Source organism: Uloborus diversus, chromosome 8 (genome assembly GCF_026930045.1).
Source record: "Uloborus diversus isolate 005 chromosome 8, Udiv.v.3.1, whole genome shotgun sequence".
Lineage (NCBI taxonomy): Eukaryota > Metazoa > Arthropoda > Arachnida > Araneae > Uloboridae > Uloborus > Uloborus diversus.
Genome location: NC_072738.1, coordinates 82483521 through 82508985, shown reverse-complemented (window position 1 = coordinate 82508985; position 25465 = coordinate 82483521). Strand labels below are relative to the sequence as shown.

The 25465-nt window shown below is 33.0% G+C and overlaps 1 long non-coding RNA gene across 1 annotated transcript in view; it reads left to right on the top strand.

Moving 5' to 3' along the window:
• The window catches only part of LOC129228209 (uncharacterized), a 131019-nt gene that overhangs the window by 36002 nt on the left and 69552 nt on the right, over positions 1-25465 (top strand). The window contains exon 2 of the long non-coding RNA XR_008580902.1: positions 13211-13258. This is a non-coding gene — a long non-coding RNA (uncharacterized LOC129228209). The remainder of the gene's footprint in view (positions 1-13210; positions 13259-25465) is intronic.

Genomic DNA, 25465 nt, shown 5'->3' with positions numbered 1-25465 from the left:
CTAGTTTATAGCCAAAGGCTCTACCAAAAAAAAAAAAAACTTATCAATTTAACCGAAAACTCAGTCCGGTGCATTTAAGCTTTATCAAAAAAAAAAAAAAAAAAGAACAATAGAACAGGTGAATTGCAATTTTTTTTCGCCGAAAGCGGCTTAAAAAATTGTAAAACTGAATTAGAATTTCGCAGAAAAAAATCTGCAAAAGAGCTACTGGATACATCAAGGTTTTGCGACAGCAAGGAACGTTCCCGTCTCATTTATGTTATTGCCTTACCTGTGTTGTTTTTTGTATGTTAAGTGTGCATGCAAAGCGTAATAATATATTGATCTGGTTTTTTGATACTGGCCGATTGTCCAAGCAAGGCCCGAACGCTGGTAGAGTTGTTATCAGCCGAATGTCATACCGATGGAGCTACTCAGCTCAGTTGGTCAGAAAGCAAGGATTAATTTACCCGATCAAATCAGTCCAGTCCTTTTAAACTTTATTTTTTAAAAAACAGGCCAAATGTGAGATTTTTTTGCCGTAAGTAGAAGGAAAAATCGGAGAATTAAATTAGAAATCTGCTGATGAAAAACAAATCATTGAAACGAAAAATTTCTGTCCCATATACGATTTTACCACTTTCTCGTTTATACGCGACGCTCCATCCTACCGAGCAGTTTTCTATCCTAAGCTTTCGAACGCTATTCGTTGAACTAATATGTAATACAAAAGGAAAAAAAAAACTTTTTTTTTTTAAATCGAAAAATAGATTTTTAGACTGTAGCAAATACGAAAGTTCTCGTGCACCGAGAGAAAAACAGTCTACAAAAGCAGTATATAAGATAAGATATTGAAAATAAGAATTTTTATTTTTTTAAATTTATACAATTTGACATAGCGGGCTGCTTGAACCGTTATAACTTAGATGGCAGCACGTGTTCATCATTTAACCGAACGGTTAAAATACAAAAAAAGTTGAATTATGTACGTTTTTTAAGCGTAGCTTTTCGAATGTAGTCAAAATATGACGGGTCATTTATTTTTTGCCAAAAGCAGAAGAAAAAAAAAATCTTACTCATGAAGTTGATAGTAATTTTTATGCTTTCCTTCACATTTTCATAAATACTCAAAGGCAAATTAAATGAAAACCGTAATTTAAAGTTATGGTAGCAGTTGTTTTTTTTCATTTATACAAGTGGTCAAAAACTGTCATTAGAAGAATCTGCATTTCAGCATGCAAAAAGAAAAAGAAAAAAACTGCACAAAAAATCATACCCTTGAGGTGTGTAACCTTAAATCTGATATGTCTATTAGTGTGAACATTATACTTTAGTTAGTAGCCGAAGCTTGAAAAAAAAAAACTTTTCCTATAAGAGTCAATTGATCTACAGGTTGCATTGGGGTTTCGCATCAGCAAGGAGCGTTCCCATCTCATTTATTTTATTGCCTTGCTTGTGTTATATACTGTATTTTAAGTGTTTATGTAATGCGTGATATTTGTCCAATTTTTCGTTTAAGGCAAATCGTCCGGGCTGTTAACAATCGTTCTTCTGGTTACCAGTCGAAGGCTCTGCCGATCGGGTTATTCAGCTCAGTCGCAAGTCAGAGCGCAAGTTAAACTGATAAATATAACCGTAAACCTCAGTCCGGTGCTTTAAAACAGTTTTTTTTTTTTTTTTTTTTTTTTTTTGACAAAAAAAATAAGAGATCACGGGTCTATTTTTCGTCATTAGCCTGCACGATAAGCTTTAAAATGGGGGGGGGGAATCAAAGAAACAGATCAAGAAATGAGGAAGATCTCGCGTTGCGACCAAAAACAGGCTGCAGAAATCTATACGAATTTCATAAAGGGATGAGCTTAGCTACAAACTAAAGAGATATGAACATGTTGGCGACTTGTTTTGTCAAGAAATTGATAAATACCGCCAGATTTGGTAACATTTGTTGACTTTCTGACACTTACAGATCATCGCTGTCACGTGACATCTAACCGCCAATAATTTTTTTAGTTTCACATACAAAATATCGCTCGAATTTTAAAACTGCAGATAAACGGGAATGAACTATTTAACAGTAAAATACCGCCCCTAAGCCATGGCTAAGGCAGAAGTACAGCAATATACCAAACAACCCGGTTATCACATTCAGAGATTGCCGTTTCACTAATAATATAACTTCCCAGTCTGTAACAGTAAATAACGGAGCTGGAGGTCAGATGTTATCTCATTGAAGCTAAGAGTGCAACAAACTGGAGGATAAAGTGAATTTATCTCATCAGCGAGTGTCCGCAGCATGGTGCGGTGTGACTAGTAAATTAAAGGCAAAGCTTCGAAATTGACAGAGTATTCCAAAAATGAGTAATACATTTGAAAAATCAATAAAAACTAAACGTGCAGCCATAGAAATGTACCACTTGATGCGTTGTGCTTGGTACAACAGTAAATTTTCAGACAGACAAACTTTTCAAATTAGTTACACTGTTCCTTAACAGATGTCGCTGCAGGTATTTTAAAAGGTATAAAAGAAAACGCAGTCTGTTAGATCCCCAAAATGACTGGTTTATTTAAATAATGAATAAAACTAAACAAAGAGTGGCAGAAATACTCTGTTTATTTGCAATACGCTTGGAAAGGCAGTAAATTTTCAGGCAGACACACATGCAGCCTCCTCTAAATACCTGCAGCCCCATCTGTTGAGGAACATTGTAACTAATTTCCAAGTTTGTTGGTCTAAAAATTTACTGTTGTCCCAAGCATAATGCAACAAACGGTATGTTTCTATCGCCCGTTAAGTTTTTATTGATTTTTCAAATGTTTCAGACCTTTTTGGAAAACCCTGTAGCAGTAAGTTACCGCTCCTACGACAGGGCTAAAGCAGAAGAACATGCAATATACCAGGCAGCCCGGTTTAATATTAAACAATTTTTCATTGAAGTCATTTCATTTTTCAATTGTGTAGTTTAAAACGTTAACAGCAGCTTAGAAATCCCGTTCCATCGAATACCAATACTGCCCATTTTTCATTTTGGAGAAACAAATTTTCAGCCCCTATTGAGTTTCGATTAAATTGTTTAAATCCCATTACAACTCAATTCCAGTTACAACGAACAAAATTTGCGGTTCCCTAAATTTCGTTGTAACTGGATCTTTCTGTATCCTTATATATTATTTCTGTAGCCTGTTTTTGGTTTCTACGCCAGATTTTCCTCAATTCTTGATCGATTTCTTTGATTTACACCTTATTTTAAAGCTTATGGTGCTGGCTACTGACGAAAAATAGACCAACGGTCTAAAAATTATTTTTTTTCAGCCGAAAAACGTGTTTTAAAGAACCAGAATGAGGTTTTCAGTTAAACTTATAACTTTAATTTGCACTATGGCCGACAGAGCTGAATAGCTTGATCGGCAGAGCGTTCTCCTCTTAACAAGGAGAATGCGTGTTCGGGCTCAAGTTCGGACAGTCTGCATCAAAAAATTAGAGAAATATCGTGCATTACGTGAACACGTAATTAAGTAAATAACAATAATGAGGAAATAGAATAAATGAGAAGGAAACGCTCCTTGCTCTTATGAAAACTTGATGTGACTTTGTATTAAATTACTTCTGAACTGTACGTTTTTTTTTTTTTTTTTTTTAAAGCTTTGGCTCTGGTTAGAAAATTAAAGCATAATGTAAGCGAAAATATAAGTAACAGGTTAAAGATTTTAGACTACAATAGAATTGTTTTTTTTCAGCAAAAAATAATAAATCGTATATTGAAATATATATTCTTCAAATGAGTTTTTGACTCTTTGTACAAATAAAAAAATTACTACCTCAATTTGAAGAGTAAAATATATATGTTTTCTTCTTTTAGAAAAAAAAATAGCTTATCACATTTTTACTACATTTGAAAAGCTACGCTTAAAAAAGAGCATAGTTCAATTTATTTTGTATTTTAACCGTGCTGTTAAATGATGAACACGTGCTGCCATCTAAGTCATAACGGTTCAAGCAGCCTGCGGTTACAAATTGTAAAAATTTTCAAAAATAAAAACATTTTTCTTCAATATCTTATCTTATATATTATTCCCCTCACATTTTAAAACTTATCAGACTGGATAATGACGAAAAATAGACTTACGGTCGAAAAATCAAGTTTTCAAAAACGCCCCTTGCTGTTTCAAAACCTTGATGCAGCCTGTAGTTCTTATGCATTTTTTAAAGCAAATTTCTAATGCAGTTTTCCATTTTTTTTTACGTCGCTTTCGGCAAAAAAAAAAGCCTGTGTGTGTGTTCATATTTTAATAAAGCTTAAAAGCACTGGACTTAGTTGTTTGGTTAAATTGATAAGTTTTTTTCGGTAGAGCGTTCGGCTATAAACTATCTAAACTTCGGGCAAGTTTGGGCTGTCCGACATAATATCAAATCCTTATATCTTATTTCTGTAACCTGTTTTTGGTTTCTACGCGAGATTTTCCTCAATTCTTGATCGATTTCTTTAATTTACAACTTATTTTAAAGCTTATCGTGCAGGCTAATGACGAAAAATAGACCATTGGTCCAAAAATTGTTTTTTCGGGCAAAAAACCTGTTTTAGAGAACCAGAATGAGGTTTTGGGTTAAATTTATAACTTAACTTGCACTGTGATTGACAGAGCTGAATAGCTTGATCGGCAGAGCGTTCGGCTGGTAACCAGGAGAATGCGTGTTCGGGCCCCAAGTCCGGACGCTCTGCATCGAAGAATTAGAGAAATATAGCGCGTTACGTGAACACTTAATAACAATAAATAACAAATATGAGGGAATAGAATAAAGGAGATGGAAACGCTCCTTGCGGTTATGAAAGCTTGATGCAATATGGAGCTAAATTGATTCTTAATATTAAGGCTTTTTTTTTAAAGCTTCGGCTCCGGTAAGAAAATTAAAGCATAATGTAAGCGAAAATATAAGTATCAGGTTTAAGATTTCAGACTACAATGGAATTGTTTTTTGTTCAGAAAAATATAATAAATCGTATATTGAAATATAAATTCTTCTAACGAGTTTTTGATTCTTTGTACAAATAAAAAAATTACTACCTCAATTTGAAGGGTAATATATATATTTTTTCTTCTTTTTGTAAAAAAACAAATAGCCTATCACATGTTTACTGCATTCGAAAAGCTACACTTAAAAAAGAACTTAGTTCAAAATATTTTGTACTTTAACTGTGCTGATAAATGATGAACACGTGCTGCCATCTAAGCCATAACGGTTCAAGCAGCCTGCGATAACAAATTGTAAAAAATTTCAAAAATAAAAACACATCTCTTCAATATCTTATCGTATATATTATTTCCGTAGATTATTTTTCTGTCAGTATGCGAGATCTTTCTTATCTCTTGAAGAAATCCCTCCCCCCCCCCATTTTAAAACTTATCAGGCCGGCTAAAAAAAACCCTGTGTTTTCTTTAAAAACAAACAAGCAAACAAAGCTTAAAAGCACTGGACTTAGCTGTTCGGTTAAATTGATAGTTTTTTCGGTAGAGCGTTCGGCTATAAACTATCTGAACTTCGGGCTAGCTCGGGCTGTCCAAGAAAACAGCAAATTTACATTAATATTACGCATTACATGTACTTATAACATACAACAGTTAACACACGTAATAAAATAAATGCAGTGGAAATGCTACTTGGTGTTTTGACTAATTTATGCAGACTACAGTTATCATTCAGATAAGGTGACTGTTAATAGAAGGTTGTTCTTCCTTTTTTTTTAAAGCTTTGACTTCGTCAAGACCACTAAGCATAATGTAAGCATAAAAAAGGGATTAGATATACCTCAAGGGATTCCTTTTTGTGCAGAAAAACATCTTCATTGTACGCTGAAATGTAGATTTTTCTAATAGCAGTGTTCGAACTTTTGTACAAATGAAAAAATACTACGCGAAATTAAAACTACGAGTTTCACCCAGTAAATCTTTAATTATTTATTTGAATGCGATATAAAACATTAAAATATTATCAACTTCATTAGTAAGAAATCATTTTCTACTCCTCTGCTCCAACTGGTTTTGGTTTTGAATTTTAAGTGTTCGATTAAAAGTAAAACATGCGCCGCAAAAATTTAAGCCGTAACGGTTAAAGCAGCCTGCTACGGGAAATTGTTCAGTATTCAAAAATAAAAACACTTATTTTCAATCGAATTTATTACAGCCTGCGACGGGAAATTGTTCAATATTCAAAAAAAAAAAAAAAAAAAAACACTTATTTTTAATCGAATTTATTACTTCTCTAGAATGTTTGTTTCATTCGCTACGTGAGATCGCCCTCATTCTTTAATCAAATTCCATGTTTAACGAATAATTTTAAATCGTATCATGCTGGCTAATGACAAAACATAGAAGCATGATCTTATTATTATTATTATTATTATTTTTTTGGCAAAAAGCTTTTTTGCTGTTTTTTACTACGCATTCCTTCAATGAATAGCTTTCGAAAAGGAAGGCGCAATTGCTAGGTTTATTGGGGTGTCGGACTGTTAGTCAGAATTGCGCCAATTCGAATACGTGCCAATAAATATCTTTTTAATGTTTCTTTTTTTCCCGCCAGATGCTCACATGGACAAAACTGTATTTGCCACAACCTATTTTTTCACATGCAAAATTACTGCTTTTTCACGAGTCACTCAGCCACACTTTTAATGATATTTATATTTGCATTGAAAATACGTACAACCAAAAAGTGAGCGATGATCAAATTATCACAATGTTGTATTTAACGAGGTTTTGTTACTGATGTCTTCAAAATACATACCATCTCTGGTGCGCTTACTTTTTTCGGTTTTTCTTCATAATATTGTTTCTTTGAAATTTTTAAAGAGCGAAATGCCTTATGAAACAATTCGAAGTACAGTGCGGATTTCCGCACGGGTCGACTAGTTTGCACATAATCTCTAAAACACTGAAACCGAGTTTGATCCTTATGCCCCTTAATGTATGTTTTATAAAAACAATTCGCTTGCACAACCGGAAAGTATATTTTACCGAAATTGTGATGAACAGATAATCATTAAAAAAACTAAAACTACTTTTATTTCTTGAAAGTAAAAAAAAAAAAAAGGTGCAAAAAATTTAAAAAAAAAAAAAAAAAACAATAATAATGAAACAAAACGAAATAGTAAAACCCAGATCGCCAAAAAAAAAACATTTATATAAGGAATAAATAGGCAGTTTATGATTGTTAATTTTGAGATTAAGTACCGCAAACGATTTAGAAATGGTTAAAACTTTATCTTTTACTTTTATATTCCTTAAACTGTATTCCTATTCCCATATTTCTTCCTCGCATACTTTGCAATAAAGCACAGAATTTTTACAAATTTATAAGCAGAGCTCTGATTATATCTAGTTACTTTGGACGTTTGTACATGCAAAAGCAAATTCTGAAAATAAATGCATATTTTTAAATTTTACACTTGTTTTTATATTTTTCGCACTAAGGAAAAATTAACAACGAATACTTGTTCTTCAAAACAAATGAACAAGCAAACAACCCATTCAACGCTACTCCATCTAAATGAATGATATTACTACTTTTCGGAAGTCAACAAGCATTGAAGGGCTCGGGGCAGCACTGTAAAAAAATCCGAAACGTTACTAAGTATTCCCGTGTACCGTTTCGGGATTTTTATCAACTTCCTGCAAATATCTAGTATCACTGTCAAAAAGTTTCCTGAATTTGCTACAAGTTGTCCGAATGCAGACTTCTCTCTGTTGCAAAAATTACTTTTAGCTCCCAGTTAAAAAAATAACTAAGAGTATTTATAAGGTGTATCGGCTTCCGTTCGACAACGGCTCGTCCATGCTGATTCAACTCCCAAAAGGAGCGAAAAAGTATAGACAACGGAGCTTCGCAAGAATTGCAATCAAGTGAGATGTTTGATATTTACTTGCGATTCTGGCTTAGCTTTTGAAACTGTTATATAATATCACTACCTAAGATTACTCTGAAATTCAAGGGACACGAATGGCTTTAAACATGAATATTTCTATATTTTTCAGGAATGTTACTGAATTTTAGCGGAAAACGTTCCTGGTTTTTGCCAGATATTTTACTGGCAGAAATTGGGCCCATCAGCTGCCTATTATTTTCTAGGAACGTTACTGAATCTTTTTTACAGTGAGGAATGTGATACGCCACATACGTTAGTTTTTCAGTGGGCCAATTTTCAACTTATGAAAGTATTTGTAGATTATTTCAGTTATTAAAGGTATTATACATTCTATTTACTAAAACCAGATATGTTTTTCTCCAAATGATATAATCCATTGTCACATTTATTTCAATTTTAGTTATGAGAAACACAAATTTTGATCGAAAAGTCACTCCGTGTGGCTTGTCACATTTCTGCCTCGAGCCCTTCAATTAAAAAAGCTAAGTTTAGAGGGAGATCTCAGCGATCAAACTTGGCTAAAGTATCATGGTTAATACTTTTATGAAAATTGATTTTTGAGTTGGCAAAGTTTTAATGCTCTTTTTTAGACCAGTTATCCGTGTTTACCAGTATTAATTTATTTCAATAGAAGTGCTTCACGTGCACTATGGTTTTTATGTAAATGTTTTTGCTATCGCTTTAATAATAAACACTGTAAAAAAAAAAATCGAAATGAAACTGAATATTTCTATGGGACGTTTCGGCATTTCAATGGTTTTTATTCACTTCCCGGAAAAATCAAGTTTCATCGTCAAAAAGTTTCCTGAATTGCTACACGTTGCACGAATGCAGACTTCTCATTGCTGTTAAAAATATTTTATGCTCCCAGTTTAAAGATTAGCTTAAAATATTTATAAGGTGTATCGGCTCTACCTCTTACGGTTCGTCCATGCTAATTAAGCTTCCTGAGAGAGCAAATAAGTATGAACTGCGTTGCAAAAAATGCAGGCGAGTAAAATTCTCGTTACTTACTTGTAATTCTGGCTTAGCTTTGGCCATGTTTGCAATACTGCTTATGGAACTTCCTTAATAGAAAAGGATATTGCCAAACTATTATATGATACCCACCTAAGTTTACTCTAGAGACACGACTAGCTTCAAACGGGAATATTTCTGAATTTTTCAAGAAGCTTCCGGGATAATTTCAGGAAGGTTATTGAATTTTAGCGGAAAACATTCTTGGTCTTTGTAAGGTATCTTACTCGTAGAAATTGGGCACCGCAACTGCCAATTATTTTCCAGGAACGTTTCTGTATCGTTTTTACACCAAAATGCCGAAATAGAATGGGAAACCATTTTTAATAACATGCGACAACTTTTCACGAAATATTTAACAAAATATTTTTTAAAAATAATCATCTTTCTTTTTAAAAACATCAGTGCATATCAATATCCATATATTTTTTAGTGCATATAATTCGGACTCTTATAATGAGACACAAAAAAATTTGTCCCCCCCCCTTATAACTTATACTTTTTACAATTCAAAGAAAGTAATGTATTTTCTAAAACTCGCAAATTGTGTTCCTTTTTCTTCTGAAGGAAACATGTAATTGCATACAAGGGTAAATTTTGTTAAAATGGGCACAACTGTGTTGTAATAAGTTTTTTTTTTAACATGTAACTACTTCGGAGACAAAGATAATGCTTTCTGTATTACAAGGAAAAAAACAACGGTATTACAAGGAAAAAAACAACGCTATAGTAAACTTGGATCGCCATCTTGAAAATGCAAGAAATGTCAGAAAGTCTCTAAAATGCTTCAGTTGTCACCCTAGCAAATATATGATGGAATTTCGACCAATTTTGGGATCTCACATATCACTTGAAAAATGGCCCGAAATCCATTTGTATCGAATTGAGATGCCAAATATGTCACTTCTAGCAATTTTCGGATGGAAGATTAGATAAGATTGGCATTTTTGAAGATTTCGATTTCCTCTGTCAATAAAAATACGCGTCATGGGAAACACATTTCTCTTCAAAGGATGTTGCATAAATTCGTATGGTGTTTTTATACGTGACATAAACTGTTAAATCTATATATGTTTATTTAAAATGCTGTTGAAAAAATAATTGTAATTACAAAACCAGTAAAAATAAAATATAAGCTTGGACATATGCAGCTTTTTATACGCATATGCAGCCGTTTCTATGAATAGTTCTTATTTTCCTTTGTGTAATTAATACTCAATAATACAAAAAAATCCGAAACATCACTGATCCGTGGAATGTTTCGAGATTTCACAGGTTTTTGTCAATTTCCTGAGAAAATCTTTGTCAAAAGTATCTTTGTCAAAAAGTTTCCTAAATTTCTACAAGTTACTCGAATGCAAACTTCTCACAGTTGTAAAAAACGAGCTGATGTGTGCATCAAATGACTTCATTTTACTCCCATTGAATGATAATAGTAGTTAGTGCCTTGGAGTAAGCAAAGAAACACTTTAAATATTTTTGCTCCAAGTTTGTTGCGAACTGAAGCAAAAAAAAATTTTTATACAGAGTAATTTTCCTAATATTGGACATTTTAATGTGATTCAATGGTTAAATCTCTAAATATCGCCAATAGTGGCCAAAATAAAACGGAATTAAAAATAAATAAATAAACCTCAATTTTTTTTTGTCGCCAAGTTGGCGAAAAAAACTTAGCGACCAAATGCTTGGCAATACGTTGCTAAGTGTTTGCCAATTTATAACACCACTTGAGTTTACATTGATATTAACAATGATTTACCCATAAAAAGGTGTAAAAGAACACCTTAGAAACATCCAAAAGCAACGGAAAGGGAGAGGTGCACAACTAGACCTCACTAGGGGTCTACGTCCCAAATTTCAAATTTCAAGGACATAGCGTTTTTGAGTTATGTGAGATACGCACATATGTACATACATACGTACAGATGTCACGAGAAAACTCGTTGCAATTAATTCGGGGACCCTCAAAATGGGTATTTCGGGTGTCTATACGTTCTTAGACATATATCCAGGTGTGTTTGGGTTGAAAAAAAAAAAACCTCAACAACAATTAGGGGACGAGAAAAATGGAAATTAAGCCTTTTTTTTGGGTCAAAAATTTTTCGTGAATACAATACATCCTTTACTTCGTAAGGAAGTAAAAATGTGCTACCATCTTAAGAGAGACCCAGTTGATACTATGAGTTTCCACTAGATTTACCCATGAGATCCATTTTAAAGATTAGTTGAACGTATTTACTATGTGTATCGGCTTCAATTCACTTACGACCAGACCAAACGTGGTTAAATTTGCATTCATGTGGTGTTTTATAAAACCCATTCAGATTTGAGAAGGATACTGTAAAGCAATAGATATCTCTGCGTTTACTTACTATTTACTTACCTTAAATTAGTTTTGAATTTATGTTTCAAATAATTAAAATATGTGACAGTGCGTCTTGAACCACCGCATCAGAGCTCCAGTAGTATCAGAGAAGGCTCTTTTGTAGTGCACTGTCTCATCAATGCAGTAGTCACAAGTAGACAATTTTTAGCAGACTAATCGGTGTTTACCTTACATTTTCCTATTTCAACGACAACAAGGCCTTCCCAATCTGCACCTTGAACTCTTTTAACCATAATTATCTTGACATGTTTATTATCTGAGGTTCTCAAAACAAAATCTTTATTCTGGTTTATTGTTTATTGTTTACTTGATTACAATACACAATATATTGAATTTGTAATATGTTTCTGCTGGTACATTAAGAAATTGTAAAAAAATACGTATAAAATTTGCTCACAGTTTGCACAAATGGCTGATTGCAACTCATAACATACGCAGAAGCTATTTTTTGACCTAACGATTTCTTTTTCACTGAAAACATGCTCACGGTATTTCGTATTTTTCTATTGTTACTAAAGTATTTGACTTGAATTATTGGGGAATAAATTTCAATTGGCGAAATAAAATACAGGTTTAGGAAGCATATTTTTTCTCCCATTTTCCTGTAAAAACTAAAAATATTCAAATAAATCAACTTATTGCAGTATTAGATTATGCATTGCAGTTCTTGATTGTTTACAAGTGTTTTAGTAAACCCTTTCGAAATTCTTCCTCACTAAAGCTGAAACGAAGCATAGAAACCTATTCTGATTTCCTCAGAATATTTTTATTAGTAAAGAAAACAGTTTCTTTAGCAAATAAGTATTAACTATGCTTGCATCAGTAAATCCCAAAGTCATCTAGACTCTTCGTGGATAAAAAAAAAAGGCAATTTATCCATGCAGAAGTTTGTTTTGTTTACAGTGCGCCGCAATATCTAAGAAATAACACGAGAGGAATGAACAAAGAAGGTCCTGTGTACTTCTTATCGCTTCTAAAGATAAATAAAAAAAGAAGCGTTAAATTCCTTGCCTCATCTTATATCTCTACCTAGACTTATTTTTTCTGTCACGAAAAGATCGTAAAAGTTGTATTTGCAGCCAAACTGTAAGACAGAAAATGTTCCGCTTTAATGCAAAATTGGTAAATAGGACGGTTTTTCTTGGCGAAGATCAGGTTAACGTAATGGATAAAACTCATGAATTATTTTTTCTGGTAAAGAATTCCTTGCTAAGAAAAAGTTGATAAATTTTATTGCACTTAGTTGTACGTTGTCGAAAAAACCGCTTCTTGTGTACTTAGCAACTTGTTGCAAGACAAAAAATAATAAAATATTCTCGTACACATAGCAGTTCACCATAATAAATACAGTAAAATCGCATTTCAAGAAACCTTAAGGGACCTAAAACTTTGTTCGTTGTAACGGGGATGTAATGGTGAGCTACCAAGAAATAGAAGGGTTAAGGAAAAATATATAATACCTCTTCTACTGAATTGATTGGATCTTTAAATGCAATATTATATATATATATATATATATATATATATATATATATATATATATATATATATATATATATATATATACATATATATATATATGATTTCTGCTGTAACTATAGATTGGTTATCAAAAGAAATAATATATGCACTAAAATAACACATGAAGCATAAATTACAGACAAATACTTAATATGAACATATACTTATTAATACAATATTTATGGCCGAGTTGATATTTTATATTCTGACTTTATAGTGGAATACTTGGCCGATTGAAAATATAAACAACGGAAACAGTTGAAAAATGTATCAAAAATTGATTTAGATCTTTCTTATATTGTAACTTTCATTAATCATAAAATAACATTGATGATGATATAAATTTATCTATTTGTAATTATTGGGTACCCAAATATTAATTTTAAACAAGATTACTCACGCTACTGGATATGCGGGCCCGCTGCAGCATGGGGAATAGGTACGGTGATTTCAAACGTTATCTGTTAATGGTTTTCAATTTTCTTTTTAAAGTCCAGGCATGGAGATGATTCAGCATTTAAAACAGTTCGCATATTGTAGTCGATTTTTGATTTACTGGTTATTTCTTGTTGGTAGATGATTCAGCATTTTTAGTTGGTTCTCATATCGTAGTTAAATATTGATTTGCTGCTTATTTCTTGTTGGTAGTCTTCTTGGAACTTCCACAGATATACGATGAAATTCTAGTACTTATAAAAGAGATTGAAGACATGACGTATACAGAATTACTACAAACATGAAAACGAATTTCTAAAAACTACTAACTATTAACAAAAATATTCTTTTATACCCGGGCGTGGACAGCAAGTCCAGCCCCGGGTTGTAACTATATCATCGCTACATCTTCACAGACGAAATTTTGAAAAACTCCTCTGAAACCGTTAGGGGTGTCACTATATAACCTCTTCCTCAGGGCAAACCCCGCGAGACTGAGGCAAACAGAGCTTTGAGCTCATAAAGCAAATTCCTGACGTGTTCCCTCTTTCAATTCAACAGTGCTGGAGATTAGTACGCGTCAAGAAAGAGTTCCAGATCTCCTTGGTTCTATTTATTTTATACATCTGCCATCCATGATAAAAATCAAAGCTAAAGTTAAAACTGGGCTAAATTATATATATTGTATGCGTAGGAAAAAAGTATAGTGTCTTCCGACCGTTGCGCATTATTATAACGGCAGATCAGGCAGGGACGCACTCTAAGTGTAATAGAGTATATTCATGCGCGGTCAATGAACAACCTAGTAGGCGCGAAGGGAAGAAGGGTGAAATATTATCTTCTTCGAAAGGGGATTTCATACCGTTCTCGCTAGCGTTGTATGAAAACATGTGAAAACATGAAAAAAAAGATTCAGGAACGGCAGGAATAGAAGGATATTAAAAGTGTGGCAGTGTAACTCTTATCGCACTGTCACAGGGAACAGTTCAAGCAATACGATGAAAATTAAAATAGGACTGAAGATTTATTTTATCGAAACAGATATCGTTGTATGTATTAGTTTTAATGAGATTTTACTGTAATGATAAATTCTCATTATAAGAGTCATACCATTGCACAGATTCTCAATAAACACTTCCTTTTTATTGTGATATTGTGACTTCATTGTATTTTCAATTATTTGCTGCTGAAAACAGGTAAGATCGTTGTTAACAAAATGTAAAAACTTCTTTGTACATTCAGCAATTCTTCATAAAAAAGAAAAAACTCGCAATAAATTAGTCTAATCCATAGATACATTCTCATAACTTCAAAAAAAATTCTCTAAAAAAATATTATTGGTTTATGAAACTGTAAAAAAACTGTAATTATCAGATTATCTCTGGACAACGTTGCGGGAGTTTTCGGATCTTCATCAGTTTACTGTGAAAATTAAGAATCTTTATCAAAAATGTTCCTGAATTGCTACAAGATACAAGATTATAGACTGCTCGCTGTTGTAAAACATATGTCTATCTAACTGTGTCAAAGTTTACTTCGCGTTTTACCACTATTGAAATGAGAACATTACATAACCCTGTATTCTTCTCAATATCTCAACTACAAAATCTGATGTGCCTACACTGCACTCGAATAAATTCTCATTTAGCGTCATTGGCTAGATACTATCTTTGGCCCAACTGCTGCGGGAGTTTGCTTGGTTAGTTAGAAGATGCCAAACTTTGATTTTACTATAAGCATATGGATTTTTTTTATAGGGTGTTTCTGCTTGATTCTAAAAACGTGAATTTCCTGCTGTTCCCTGGCAAATTGTATGTACATTATCTGCTCATTATTTTGTAGGAACGTCTCTGTTTTTTTTTCTTTTTTAACTGTGACTTTAAAACTTCAATGCATATCTAATACATTTTCTTTGAAAAAAAAAAGTTTGTTTTTAGCAAAAAACGTCGTAATAAATTACAATAAAATACTGCAGCAAAATGTTTTGTAACCCTATTATGATTTAGGTACCCTCTTTATTGTATTTCGTGTGCAAGTTCTTGGAAAACTTAGTTACATTGAGAAAAAGAATAAATTGCGGTTAAAATCAGTTTTTTGTGGTAATATATATATATATATATATATATATATATATAAGGGTGGTCCTTATTTATATATGGGAAAAAAATTTCGGAACTCAACAAGTGATGCCCCCTAGTTTTGTGACACTATAATAAAGAGTAACGTGTGCAAAATTTGAACTCGATCGGTCAATAATAACACGTGCCCGTAGGCCGTTGAACTTTAACACTTTTGATAATTTTCTCACAAATCTTCGAGTTTTTACTTCAAACCCAGTACATCGTTTCTCCTAGGGTTTGCAAAATATTTTTACAGTGAGGTAGGCTAAAACTAATCTTTTTAATTACTTCGTATCATCTAAGGATTTTACGTTGATTAAGAATGAAATAATGCTTTAAAAACTTTCCTTAATCGTACGCTTTTCTCAATGTATCTCGATAGTATGTATTTTTTCCGATAGTCTTGGACAGTCTAAAAATAATTTGCTTTGTGACTCATATTTGGTAAATTAGTCGTGAAATTCTTCGATTAATATTGTGCTCCTGTTCCACTTGTATCATTCACAATTTTCAGTACTTTAACAATCTCTCTTCCCTTTAAATAGCTTACTTCATTTTGCCGTGACTCAGGATCAAATAGGAAAAAATCTTTTATTATTTGTAACTTATCAAACAGTTATACTGACTCCTAATTGATTCTATAAGGAGGAAGTTATTTACTAAGAAAGTATTTCAAATCATCTACTGTTATCTGAAATTTGTTAAACCGTCATCAGATACAGCAGTTTTTGAACGAGTCTTTTCCTATCTTCAAAGTTAATTCCTTCATCCAATACGGACAAAGCTACTAGTTGATCCCCTAAATACCATAAGTGATTTATGAATTTTCAAAAAAATCACTGCTTCTGCTGCATGTTTGTTGTCATTTTGTACGCTGCTAGTTTTTTAGACATATTATATTATTCTAAGGAACCTCGATTGGGTTGCTGCGAAAAACTGTATCTTCATACAGCATTTAATTGTGAAACAGCTTTGTAAAACAGAATTGAATGGCTTTCTTTTCATGTAAGGTCAATTTAAATTGTTTCCTAAATATAAAAATTTTCAAACAAAAATTCCTTTTGCCACCCATGTGGCTGAGGGATAAGCTCCAAGTTGCCGAAAACATATCACTGTAGGAGGAAATTCACCAGGAAATATTATTACAAGTTATGAGAATTCTCTGTAATCTTTCTCAATTCCGCTTTTTACGAACAATAATATGTCATCAACTTCGTCTTTTAGAATGTAAGTGGTATGTGTACTTGATTGAAATGTTATAAATTCTGAATGATGGAGATCTTTCCACAAAATTTTGAAGCGCTTAAATAATTGAATATGATCTAGAACTAATAAAAACTTCTTTAAGGACGTACTCTGCAGTACAATTTCAAGTGCATGATGATGGCAATCCAAATGTAATGTATCCCCGTTCAGTTTTTGCTCTAAACAATTGCATGCACAATTTATGCGGATGTTATTGCAATTCGTTGTATCAAACACTACAGCTAGAACAGTTAGCAATAAAGAGCTATCATCTAAGATATCATATACAACTGAAAGAAATGTCTAAGGAATTCCGAGTAGCTGTTCACTATTAGGATTGAAACTATCACGGTAATCCTGTCGGCGTTCTTTTACCAGTTACATCTGGATGTAGTTTTGTATCCCAGTGAATAACTACAAAATCTAAATTTAAATTCATGAAATTTAATTATATCTCTCGAAGATTTTCTTTTGCTCTCTTAAGGAATGTACGATTGACCACTAGGTCATTTGGATTTAAATTTACTGCATCTACATAGGCTGTAAATCTCAGAACAAGATCTTTATCCCTAATATGGCATTTGTCTAATAGTGATGAAAGGCGATCAGATATCAATAGTTGTAAAGCTTTTTTGCATTGTTGTAGACTATCTGTAGAAAACAAAAGTTCAACAGGTTAGCATAGGTACCCATTTCGGATTCAAATCTTGTGAATCGCAATAACTTGATGATAATAAAGGACTATGTACCGAAATAGAAGGAAAGTAATTTAAAGTATAGATTTCTATATTGTTCCGATTTGGATATATTTTTTTTAATTTATATTTTAGCTATGGAAAATACAGTATATTTTTATGTTAGGAGTAATCGAGGATTTTTCGAAATTTATATTTTAAAAAGTAAAAATTGCCTAAGCATTTAGGTATGTTTATAGCTAAAGAACAGCGAATTAAAATATAATTGCAATTACTTATATTTATAGCTTTAAAACATTGCGACTCTATTTGACACACCTATTACATACACAGGGAATTTTGTAAATCAACATCCCCAAAGATTGGATGAGGCAATTTGTTGTTGTCAAAGATCGTTCATTAATGGCCTAGGTCATTCATTAATGGCCTATATAATCCTTTGTGTCCATCTCGATGGGAAGAAACGTTCCTCTGCCACTTGGTTGGAACAAGCGCAGAAGAGCGGTACGCTTGACCCAAATCCATTGGTGTACATTTTATTCTTTGTAACAAGTTAAATTTTACAGAATGAAAGTGAGAGAATGGTCGGTCTGGAAGTAGCAGGACCTATTGAGGTTCAAATTTAATTTAAATATAAAACGTTACAATATTTTTACTAAAAAAAATGAGAAAATCCGCAAGTTTTTCTTCGAAACTCAAAGAAGGGGGCCCTAGGGGATTGGATTCATGGATTGACTTTAAATTTTGCAAGGATCTTTTATTTGTACAATGGAACAAATTGAGGGGGCGTCGCGTAAAATATTTGCAACTTCAAAAATAAGGACCACCCTAATATATATATATATATATATATATATATATATATATATATATATATATATATATATATATATATATATATATATATATATATATATATATATATATATATCTGGACACACACTGCTTTTGTAAATTTCTCTCCTGTTGTGTTTTACATTTAGTTTTGCTATTTAATATCGTTAGCAATGTATAAAATTATTCGTACTATTTTATTCATTTATCGTCTGCATTTTCTTTTGTTTTTTTAATAGCTATGGCAAAAGAAAGACATAGGATACTTTAGATATTTAGTTATGCTGGTAGAAAATATAATGCATTCTGTTTACATAATTATGCAATCAAAAGTCTTCATTTATTAAAGAAAAATAGGCGTTTAATTTATTTATTGAATTGCACAAATGTTTTTATTGAAATTCTTAACGTGATAAAAAAGAAACACTATCAACATTCTTCAACTATTCTTAATTCGAATTACACAGAGTTAAAATATTCTTAAATATTATCTTGAGAAGTTCGAGACAAATCATTCCTTCCTGTCAAATTTCATCTGTCCGCTAGATTAAAATAAATAACAACAACGAAAAATCAGGCTCAATAAGAAGTGCTGAGATGTTTTCCTTTTCTTCGGAAATCAATTCATTTTAAAATAACCCAACATTCCAAGTATTTCCCTTCACTCCGAAGCAATTTATCTCAGGAAACTCCTGTCGTCTTGCGATTTCAAGCGGAAAGATTTGAAATCGATGAAATGTGATTCTCGAAGGGAGGAAAGATGACGAAAAACGTTGTTCAGCAGAAACGTAACGGTTGCAGTTAGTTATCGGATAAGCAAATTTAAGATAGATATTTTTTTATGCATCTACTTTCTACGAAAAGTTTTTAATGTAATCGGGACGAACTTTTTTTTTTAATATTAATAACTTTCTTTTTTGCAAATAATAAAGCTGAAAACCTCTATCTCTGTCTGACGTTATTAGCCTGTGACGTTCATAACGTCTAGACCATTCGGCCAGTTTTTATAAAATTTGGCACACAGTTAGTTTGTAGCATAGGGGCGTTCACATCGAAGCGATTTTTTTGAAAATTCGTTTTGGTCTTTTTCTATTCTAATTTCAAGATTCGAAAGAGAATAAGATATAAAGATAAAGAGATAAAAAGAGAATAAGAATTCGATGGCGAGAAAAATAAACATAGCATATTGACGAGAAATTCATCATCTATTGTTCGTAAATATACCGACGAATCAAATGACCTTTTAATTTTATACTACGGGCAAAGCCGTGCGGGTACCGCCAGTTATGAATAAACAGTTCATAGCTAGCAGAAAGAATTTCATATTGATCCTGAACAAGAAAGACGCATTTGAAAAGGCAATCGTTTGACGCAGTTGACCAAATCATTGTCTAAAATTATTAGTTTAAGGGAACTAGGGTAAAAATTTCGAAATTTCTTTGTAGATATAGAAGTTTTTTTTTTTTGTTGTAACCCAAGTAATAGTTGTTGCAACGAAAACACTATAAAACCTCCAAATATGTTTGATCCTTGTATCATTCATAAACATTATAAAAAACATGGACTGTAAACTAAAATCAGAGGCGCAAGTACCGGGGGGGGGGAGCAAGGTTGTCCATCTTATTTGAACAACTATGTCCATTTAATTTTTCCCTGCCAAGGGATTTGGGGGGCAAATGCAGATGTTCCGGTTTCAGTGGTGCCCACTAGCGCAGCCAGAAATACCTTCTGGAGCGGGATTTTTTTTATGAAAAATACCTTATGGAGCGAGTTTTTTGAATAAAAATACCTTCTGGAAGGTTTTTTTTGCTAAAAATACCTTTTAAAGCGTATTTTCTTTAATCAAAACCGACCTTTCAGATGCATAAAAGAATTTGCATTTATGTTGAAACTAATGCCTCTAAAGGGTTCACCCCCCCCCCCCATCGCTGCGCCACTAGCAGTGTCCAACCAACGGCCCTCAAAGCTGATCCGCGATCCGTGTGGTTGTTTCGTGTAATATTACAAAGTAAACCGAAAAGCACGATTAGTCACTTATTTTGACTCAAATATTCAGAAATCTTCAAGGGGTTGGTTCTCTTTTACTTTCGGACCCTTTTTATCCCCAGATCAGCAAAACACATAAGTATATATATAGTGAACAACCTCTTTATTTTAAAAGATTACAAATCTTACTTAACATAATTTAGTGATGAAATGTGGTTTGTGGCTGTTTGAACGCTGGGTTCAAGTAGTCCCATTTTAAGGCAACCAATGCACTTTTACTAACTTATATTAGTTATTGTGTTAATTAGATAGCTATAACCTTAAAACAATGTTTTTTTTGTTAAGGAATAGAATGTTAGCATAAAACTATCTTGACCTTGATGATGTCAGATGTTTCCATGAACTTACATGTGAAAGTTTGCAGACACAAAAAAACAACTGTTTAGACTATTTGCAATCATAACCTCAATCAAAAAATGGTGGAATAACAGAAACTTTGTTTCATGTTCCAGCCTCTACCTAGTACTTCTATCTGCCCTATGGTTGTTTTTTATGTCTATACATTAAGTTACATAGAACCAGAACGGGTTTTAAACACTTTTTTCACATGGGTTCAAATGGCCCCATTTTACGGTACCTGAGCTAAAAGGAAGATTTGAAATACATCAATATTTGAATCCTACACTGTAAAAACGATTCAGAAACGTTCCTGGAAAATAATAGGCAGCTAATGTGCCCAATTGATGTCAGTAACATATCTCGCAAAAACCAGGAACGTTTTCCGCTGAAATTCAGTAACCTTCCTGAAAAATCCAGAACTTTTGTCGTTTAAAGCCAGTCGTGTCTCTGGAACATCAAAGTCATCTTAGGTAGAGATAATATACCAACTTGGCACCTTCCCGGTTTATCAAGACTGCTCCAAAAACAGTATTGCAGCCATGGCCAAAGCTAAGCCAGAATTGCAAGTATGAATCAGTCATCTCACTTGATTGCAATTCTTGCAAAGCTACGTAGTCCATACTTAATCGCTCATTTTGGGAGTTTAATCAGCATGGACAGCCGCAGTTGCACTGAAGCCGATACTCTTTATAAATACTCTCTGTTAATCTTTAAACTGGGAGCTAAAAGTAATTTTTGCAACAGAGAGAAGTCTGCATTTGGACAACTTGTAGCAATTCAGGAAACTTTTTGACAATTATACTTGATATTTCCAGGAAAAGGATAAAAACCATTGAAATCCTGAAACGATACATGGAAATACTCAGTATCGATTCGGAATTTATTTACAATGTAATGCTAAAACAAAATTTCTTGTTTGAAGTTATAAAAGTACACCCAAAGCTGTTTTTATGCGGTGATAGAGATTTTAAAAAAATCGCATAAAAAATTGTCCGAAAAACTTCACGAGTAACTATAAAAAGTTGTTTCCGCAATACAGTATTTTTTTTTATGCGGTCATAAAAAAAGTCTTACGTAGAAAATAGCTCAAAAACTGTCAAAACAACTTGGAAATGTTTATCTTTAAAATAAAGCAAAACACCAAGTGAAGAAAACTTTGCCGAGTAGTCGTGCAAAGTTTCTCGAACAAGGAATTTTTTGGAAGGTCACAGTGACTTCCCATCGGGGTGCCTATGTCGTCACTTGAAGATACTACCTCCCACTCGTTTTTAAAAACATTTCGTCAATTGAGTCCCTATCTGATTGAAACTTTCGTACACCGCACAAAAAAAAAAAAAAAACCGCACAAAAACAGGTTTGAGTATATTTCATATTCATAAATAACTCAAGTCAATGCAAAATAATACTCTAAACATTATATTTATAGTAATACATCTAATGCATTTAAGTTACAAAAGAGGTCACAATGATGGCGTCGTGAATACTTCATCCATTTCTTTTGGGAATCCATTTACCCTTCAGGGCAAGGTCATTCTTTCTACCAAATAATGCAATTTTCTCCGCTCCAGTAAGTCATCAACATCAATATGTAATCTCTAAGGAACTGGAATGAAGTTTAATGTTTTATTTTGGAGATACTCCTATTGGAAGAAGAAAATTTCAAGTTCAGTTTCAGTAAAAAGGGGTTTTGATGTTTATTGCGCTTAGTTACAAGAAAGAGGATCGAAAAGGAACTAATTTATTTAATGCTCTTTTATTCAGAAATGCAGTATACCTAGGTAGTTGAAAGTACATATGAAGCAGTAAGAAGCAAAGGGATGGGGATGTAAGTGCCAAAATTTAAAGTTTGGAAATTATTAGCACCACGTAGGAGAACCTTTTGTACGTTTTAGAGCAAGATACTGTACTTTTAGGCCTGGTAAGAGCTGCTGTGTACCATGGTTTTGAAAATAAAGATCAATGAAAGCCTATATAATATCTAAACATTAAACTCGTTTTATTCCTAACCGTAAAAAGTCTACTTACATATCCCTTTGCTTCTCACGACCTCATACAAGCCTGTTAAATACCTTACTACTAGAAAATCGCCCCTCAAGGTGTTACGGGTGAAAATTGCTTCTACTCTTCTACATTTGAGCGAAGCCATTGCCTGTTTGATGATATTTTGATATTTGAAATTTTAATCCTAACTCCAGTGTATTAACTCGAGACTCTAGTAATAGCGTTAATTTTCAACCACATTTTCAATTCTTCATTTCCCCTAAAATTACTGTCTTAACAGTAAAACAGCTAAGCTACCGGATCGAGTTCAGCCTTGTCACAATAAAGCATTTCCCCGCAGATTAAAAACTACCAAAACATATTATCAAATTATCAGGCCGTGGCACGGGTTTCATTGCTGAAACTCGCGGGTTACTCGATCATTGTCTATTATTTATATGAGGATTGCCGTTAGCAAGCTCAAAACAAGGCCTGTAATTAAAAGGGAAAAAAAACTAAATTTCGGTTTCAAATTGAAGAGGACAGCTTTATCTTTTTCCAGCGGAATAGCAATAAAACCTATCAAAGAGTGTTTTAGTTAGTTAGCTTATAAATTATTGGTGTTGTTTATCAATTAGTGCGTAACATTGAAGATGGTCAAATGCCTCATTGGCTTAGGAAAGCATCTAAAAAAATGCAGTTAAGAATTAGTACCTCTAACGCGGATACATATGAGTACCAGCACTCTTTTTACTTAATTTTACAAAAAAGGAAGTATCTTATTTGCGAAAAATATTTCATACAAAAATCGACCTTAATTTCCATTTTACTCATCCCCGAATGAATATTTAGGGGGTTTTTTTCGACTCGACCACACATGGATAAGTGCCTAAGAACGTATAGACACGCGAAATATCCATAATGACTATTGCCGAGTTAATTACAACGAATTTTCTCGTGACGTCTGTATATACGTATGTATGTATGTGCGGATATGCGTATGTGCGGACGTGCGTATGTATGTCGCATAACTCAAGAGCGGTAAGCCCTAGAAGGTTGAAATTTGGTACGTAGACTCCTAGTGTGGTCTAGATGTGCACCTCCCCTTTTGGTTGCATTCGTGTGTTTCTAAATGGGTCTAAAATCATTGTTAATTTCGATGTAAACTCAAGTGGTGTTATAATTTTGCGGACAGTTGGCAATATATCGCCAGTGTTTTGGTCGCCAAGTTTTGTCACCAACTTTGCAACAAATTTGGCGATTTTTTTTCTTAAGCTGTTTTAATTTGGCTACTGTTGGTGATATTTAGAGAGTAATCTATTGAATCACATTTAAATTGCCAGTAATGGGGAAATGACATTAAATTGGAGTAAAAGGAAGTCATGTGATGCACACATCAGCTCGTTTTCAGTTATGAAAAAAATATTTTTTGTCTGATAAGAGTCTAAGGGTACAAAGAAGTCATATCACTCATTTAGAAGAAGATTGCCACAATAGGAAGAAATTAAATATTACAGGAGAAGCGTTTGAAGTTGAACTCTTCAGGCAATTTGCGTCAAGAGAAATAGGTTTACTGTGCTGGTAAATATTCGAACAAAGAATCTGTCATTATTTTCCAAAGAAGATAATGTCCTTTGAAGGTCTTTAAGGGGTCTAAGGGCCTTTAACCTCCAAAATTTTCGATTTTCTGGAAAATATATATGTGATGCATATATTAATTCTGAACAATTTGATACCTTATTTATTACCGTACGCCAAAAACTTTTCAAGTTATCGTAAAAATGCGTAAACTTTCCCCATAGAGATTTATGTTAACAGCAGTTGTTTAAGCCTCTTTTTCTGAGGTGCCGGTTTCTTTGGTTTTCTCGTTTTGCGCGCATGATATCTTAAAAAGTTTCTTATATATTTCCGTAAAACTTTTCATGCAAGTTTGTCTAGTTTATTTTTATGATCTAAACCTAAATTTTAACTAAAAATGAAAGTAAATAGTTTAAAAAAATGTTTTTTTGCCCAAAATTTTGGAAATTTTCAATATTAACTTATAAAATTTCCATAAAATAATAAAATATTTTTTTAAAAAATAACTAAATTTAGGTTCAGGTCATAAATATAAACCAGATAAACATACATTAAAAGTTTTACGGAAATATATAAGAAACTTTCTGAGATATCATGCGCGCAAAACGGGAAAACCGAAGAAACAGACACCTGAGAAAAAGAGGCTTAAACAGCTGCTGTTAACATAAATCTCTATGGGGAAAGTTCACGCATTTTTACGATAACTTAAAATGTTTTTGGCGTACGGTAATAAATAAGGTATCAAATTGCTCAGAATTAATATATGCATAACATATATTTTTTCCAGAAAGTCGAAAATTTTGAAGGTTAAAGGTCCTTAGACCCCTTAAGCGAAAAAAAAAATCGTATTGTGGCACTCTTCTTCCAAACGAGCGATATGGTGCCCGCGTCAGATTCTTTACTTATGATTGTTTGAATAATAATCTTCGTAAACTTTATGACACTTCAATTTTTAAATAGGCTTCAGTTTTTAACCACTTTTACACTGTAAAAACGATTCAGAAACGTTCCTGGAAAATAATAGGCAGCTGATAGGCCCAAATTCTGCCAGTAACATAGCTCGCAAAAACCGGGAACGTTTTCCGTTAAAATCCAGTAACCTTCCTCAGATTATCCTGAAAAATCCAGAAATCTTCCCGAATCAAGCTAGACGTGTCTCTGGAATTTCAGAGTAATCTTACAGAGGGATAATATAACAGCTCTAAACACTGAATTGCAAACACGACCAAAGCTAAGCCAGAATTGCAAGTAAGTATCAAGCATCTCACTTCATTGCAATTCTAGCAAACTACGCAGTCCAAAGACTCATTCGCTTCGTTTGGGAGCTTAAATCAGTCTGGACGAGCAGCGGTCGAGTTAAAGCTTATACACGTT